This window comes from Pseudorca crassidens, chromosome 20, assembly GCF_039906515.1.
Source record: "Pseudorca crassidens isolate mPseCra1 chromosome 20, mPseCra1.hap1, whole genome shotgun sequence".
In the NCBI taxonomy this organism is placed as follows: Eukaryota; Metazoa; Chordata; class Mammalia; order Artiodactyla; family Delphinidae; genus Pseudorca; species Pseudorca crassidens.
The window spans coordinates 54089903-54095977 of NC_090315.1; positions in this window are offsets into that span (position 1 = coordinate 54089903).

Consider the following 6075-nt stretch of genomic DNA (forward strand, 5'->3'; position numbering starts at 1 on the left):
CAGGGAAGAAGATGGAAAGGTGTACGGAACGGTCTTTGTGGACTGATGGGTGGCAAAGGACCAGGGTCCGTCAGACTCTCCCTCATCCCTGTCGGATACAAGAGGTGGTTTTGAAATAGTCCAATTCCCTTATTCCCTTTTATTATAATTGCTCCTTAAATGTTCTGATTGTGGTATATCGGGGATGTTATTTCAGATCAGCTTTTAGCCTTATACGACACTAAGGCAAGTACATAAGACCGTTCTCCCAAGCAGATCATCCTTAATAAAAACAATACATCAGGCACTGACTTTTATTAAAGGGGCATTTAATCCCCGATAGTACACCTCTCCTTAGACAACGCCTTTTCCACAAAATACCAGGAACCTGGCTTGGAGGTCCAAAAGAAATAGAAAAAAGAGAGAGAGAAAGAAAAAAGGAGGGAGGGAGGGAAGGAGAGAGAAAGAAAGGAAGAAAAGGAAGAGAGAAAGGAAAGAAAGAAAGGAGGAGACCGAGAGAGATATTATTTTATGTTATCTGTTTGATAAACACCAGGGTGTGTCTCTCTAAGGATATTTACAAAGCTGTGCAGATCCGGCAGAGTTGCACTGGGGTACGGTTTATAAAACACTAGATTAGGAGCCCGAAGTCCTGGGTTCTGAGATCAGCATTGCCACTCACTAGCTGCGTCTTTGAACACTTACCCTCTGTGTTTCTTCATCAGTAACCTGAAATGGCTCCCGTCTTGCCTAGCCGGGGTGACCACGTCTCAGTTTGCCCAGGACAGCCCCAGGTCACACCTGTTGCCCTGGCATGCTTATTAATAGCACCCTTTCACCTCCAGAAGTGATTCTGTTTGGGTGACAAATTACATTCCCCCCATACTAAACTTACAGTGTTGTGATGGTGGAAGAGAGAAAGGTTTGGAAATGCTTTGTCACAGTAAATGCCTTATTATAGATTCAAGGGGTTGAAGGCGCTCTTCCGTGGCTCTAAATGCTACCTTCAAGAAACAAAGATGGGCTTAGGAAGCGTTTACAGCAACGTGGGGGAAAAGCTCAATATTATAAAGTGGGTGCATTCAAAATGATGTCTGCAGGGTGCTCGCTACTCACATACACAAAAACAGGTAATGGAAACACACAGCGACGACCATGCTTGTCTTTGGCGAGGCTGTGGGTAAGATTATGCCAGGTTTTAAGGAGTGGGTTAGCTTTTATTTTGAGAAAAACCAGCCTCAAAAAGACAGAAGAAATAAATGACAGTCGGTGACAGTTGGTGACCTGCTCTAGAGGGGAACACGGTGAGAGGCAGGGCTAGGAGAAGCGCCCTTTGCACCTGCCTTGCACGACGCAGGCAGGAGGAACTGCCTGAGAGAAGAGAAGCTTCCAAGGCAAGGATTTCGCTCTCATTGAACGACCATCTGGTTGCAACAGTGTCGTGGCCAGTGAACTGCAAAGAGGACCGGGTGTGTGTGTGGGGGGGGGGGGGGTGCTACGAGCAGTGGGACCGAGTTGGCTGCTTGGACATCTAGAACCTTCCATAACATCTAGATGAGAAGCCCAATAACCATAACCTGGGGCTTCTCAGATCCAGCCGAACGTTATGCATAATCCAATCGGAAAATTCTCCAGAGTCAAACAAGTTGAGCTAAACAAAATATCATAAAACTTTCTGCTTTTCTGTTCCTTAAAAAAAGTACGAATAGTTCATTCAGGACCAGAATTTTCAACAAATCATCTCTCTCTAAAATGAAGTGAGTTCACTGAAACAGACATTCGTTGAGCCCCCTATATGATCACACAGCCCTCAAAGTGAGGCTCTGAGGTCGGGGTTACTTCATATTTACAGCGAGAGGTACAGCGAGGCTTTGGGAGGACATGTAACGTGCTGAGAGTCGCAGGACAAGGCAAGACATGGAGCTGGCAAGGGGCACAGGGAGGTTTTGAATTCCCACCTGCCTCCCCAACCTTCAGCTGCTGCAAACTGTGCCTGGGAAGCCCCAATGGCAGCCTGAACTCCCAGTGTGAATCTCAAGCACATCTGGGAGCCTCCTGGCCAAGCAGCCGCCCTCCCCAAGACATCATCGCTGAGGGCAGTCCGCCCCCAGCCCTGGCTGAGATACCGTGACTCCTTGTCATTTTCCCAGCTAGAGTGCCACCTGCTCAAAAATGCTGCCTGGTCCTGCAAAGTCACTCCACCCAACTTTCTGAGTTCTACTTCCTACCTTCAACTCATTCTAGAGGAGTTAAAAAGAGCACGTCTTCGCACGAGCGTGCAACAAACGTTTATTAAGCAATGACCACGTGCGAGGCAGAACGCTACAGCCCAGGGCGAAACCAGCCCAGGACAGATGCAGTCGGAGGCGGACCTGGACCACCCCCTTCCACTGAGTGGCCTCTGAGAAGTTACTGTTTTACTGGGACTCGGTTTCTCCATCTGTAAAAGACAGGTAGCTGGACAAGATGAATTCTAAGCTCTCTTCCGGCACTAATGAGCTATAATTTACCCCAAGACATCTTTAGATGTCCAAGATTAGATCTCAACCCCTTTTCTTCTCCTTCCCCCAGAGAAGTCTCAGCAGTGGCCATGCATGCTTATGGGTTTTCAACGTTTTAAGATTTTAACTTTCTCTCTTAAGGTGGGCTGCTATCTCTTTTCAGAAGAGCTCAGGATTCATAACCGTATCTTAAACGACTGCTCTTCTCTTCAACAACACCGAAAACCTTGGGGGAAACACATGTTCCTGTTTCCACACGATTCCCTTATTATTACGCAGTCAATGCCAAGAGTGTTACTTTCCATTAATATCAGCTCTCCCTGAAAATCGACGTGTCACCTCAGCGGGTTAAACCCGGAGCAGACCAGGAAAGTGTTGTTTCAAAACAAATATGCCCACTTGCGTTCCCATCACCATCACTTTAGCACAATTTCTAAAACTGTGATTTTTAGGCCATTTGCAGTGTTCCCTTATTAGACAGAAAGTGTCTTTTAACGGCTTTACTTTTTAACAGATGCTAACTTGTGTGAAACGGGCTGCCGTAAAATGTACCTGCGTTAAAGAAGTGTCCATCTATCAACGTAGACTCTGGTAAAGGATTCGAAGTGTTTGATGAATTGTTTCCATTAAGCTGAAAATACCCCTTCGGGTGTGAGCTTGTAATTCATGAGTGGCTGTAAACTGATTCAAATAATAACGAGGGTTTTTTTTCTTTTCTTTAACCCTGTTCTGATAACAATCTAGTGGAGAACAAACACGCTGAATCCCTAAAGAAGATATCCTCTAATGATTTCTACAATTGTCCTAAAGTCCAAACAGAGCTGTTGTGTTATAATGTGGTTTTTGTAAGGCTGTCGTTTTGGCCGGCTTTTATATTCCTATTTTAACAAAGAAAGTGTGATATCTGACTGACATCTGGGTAGATGGATAGTAATCAGAACTGTACTCCGTGGAGAAATTAAGAGAGAAACCAGGAGCTGATAAAAACTGAAATCGGGGGGGGGGGGGGGGGGGGGAATGCAGACGCATTTAAAGTTTTACATTTCTCTCTTTTGGAAAAGCAGCAGGCAGCACATAATAAATGAGAAGGAATCTTGATGAAAAACCCTGTTTATCACCAGAGCAGACAATAGACACTGATATCTCCTTTTCTTCGTGATAATGTTCACGGGATGCTGTCTCGGGTTCATTTAGGTTAATCATGTCACCTGACACAAGCTAATCTTACCTATCACAGCAAGAGTCCTAAAGTCTCGTGAAATGTGTCTCTTTATTGTAACTCTAGTAGGGAATGCGGCATCCCCAGAACTCAGACAGGAATAAGGCAACCTGGCCTGTAAAAACAATGCTATCCGCTACCTTCAGTTTGCTGCATCCTTCCAATTAAATCCAGCATGTAGTCATTTAACGAGTGTGTAATACATGCCAGCGACTGGGCTACTCACGGGGAATGAGGGTTAGGTAATGCATGTAGTAAAGCACTGATAAGCGTCTACTGTGTACCAGCACAGGGACTCTGCCTGTCCACACGAAGCTGATGAGATCACTCCAGGACCTGAGCAGGGTGACAGCAGAGGGACCAGAGGAAATCCTCAAAGACCACTCTTCTTCCCCTTTATCAGTGTCTCGGTCAGCTAAACTGTCAAAAGAGGAAGCGGAGACCTTGCCTTCCTCGAAGCCTTTCGGGCTCTGTCTAAACTCTTTTCAGTGGTATTTTGTGGTTCAGGCTCCAATTCTGAAACATAACTGCAGCTGGTTATTGAAAAATGAAAATCAGTCACATGTTCAGCATGGAAATGCACCACTCTTTTCTGAGTCAGCAAAAAGTTGGAAATACATACATTTAAAGTAACCTTTTTTTTTATTACAATAGGAAAATATGCTCATTGAAAAAAAAAAATCCAAACGACTGGGGAGGAAATAAAGACATAAGTAAAAATATCCCCTTTCCCCAAGCCTTCTATGCTTATAAACATCTTTTACTGCTTAAGGTCCATGCTTCTAGACTTTTGCTATCCCTCTCTAAACCCGCTGAATCCACTGCGTTTTCAATGACTTGAAGTCACAGAACTGTATTCATTTCAAGCTAAGTAGAGCAGATTATGATTTACCGAGCACTGCAGGTGTGCAGGCCTCTCGGGGCTTTGTATCCGTACTCTATATCCATATTACGCTACAGGGCTGGGCACACTGGCCCTCAGGCCAAACCAAGTCCCCCTCCTATTTTTGTGAATAAAGTTTTACTGGAACACAGCCACATTTATTTGTTTACACGTGTTCCATGGCTGCTTCTGTGCAGTGAGCCTGCAAAGCCTAAAATATTTTCTATCTGGCCTTTTTCAGAAAATGTTTACTGACCCTTGAGACAGTAGAAAACTTTACATGGAGGAAAAGGAGTAGATGGAAATAAAACAAGCTATTATCACAGGTTAAACGATGAGTGAACTCTCCATTTCTTTCTTATCCATTGCTGTATTGTCTACAGGTTCAATAATGGTGCACACGTTCTACCTGTGGCTTAATTATATATGCAGTTCAAAGAGAATTCTATATGAATACGAATAAAACTGATGAACTATAGCACCGTGTAACATCCCACAAATTAAAACAATTTCCACTGTTTGCATGCAAACACAAGAGTCTAAAAGGGATTTCTTTACGAAATTGAGTTATTTGTAGTAAGGTGGATGGACCTAGAGTCTGTCATACAGAGTGAAGTAAGTCAGAGAAAAACAAATACTGTATGCTAACACATATATATGGAATCTAAAGAAAAAAAAAAGGTTCTGAAGAACCTAGGGGCAGGACAGGAAAAAAGATGCAGACATAGAGAATGGACTTGAGGACATGGGGAGGGGGAAGGGTAAGCTGGGACAAAGTGAGAGAGTGTCATGGACATATATACACTGCCAAATGTAAAATAGATAGCTAGTGGGAAGCAGCCGCATAGCACAGGGAGATCAGCTCCGTGCTTTGTGACCACCTAGAGGGGTGGGATAGAGAGGGTGGGAGGGAGATGCAAGAGGGAGGAGATATGGGGATATATGTATATGTACAGCTGATTCACTTTGTTATACAGCAGAAACTAACACAACATTGTAAAGCAATTATACTCTAATGTGTTAAATAAAAGGGATTTCTTTAAAAAAAAGAGTTTGCAAACACTTCATGATATTTTTGCAACAATATTTACCCTATTATTTTCTAAAAATATATGTTTTTGGAGATTCGAGAAATGTGGCAGACACTGCTAGCTGATGATCGTATCTGCCGCTTCTTTGACCAGGGCAGTTAGACTTCATTTCTCAGCTTCCTTTGGAGGGAGCACAGTCGTACAACTGAGCTCTGGACACATGGATGTGAGCAGAGCTGAAATTCTCCACTTCCAGACCTGGTCCATGAAATCCTCCCTGCTAGTGCCTCCTCTGATTGGCTGACACAGAGAGAACCTCCTTAGTACCACATAATAAAGATGGCAGAGCCACAAGATGGAAAGAACCTGGGACCCTAAATCAATACTTGGAGGAGAGCCACCCAAAAGAGGTATCTGTTATATGAGCAAGAAAAAAAACGTGCATCAAGTCTTTGAGATGTG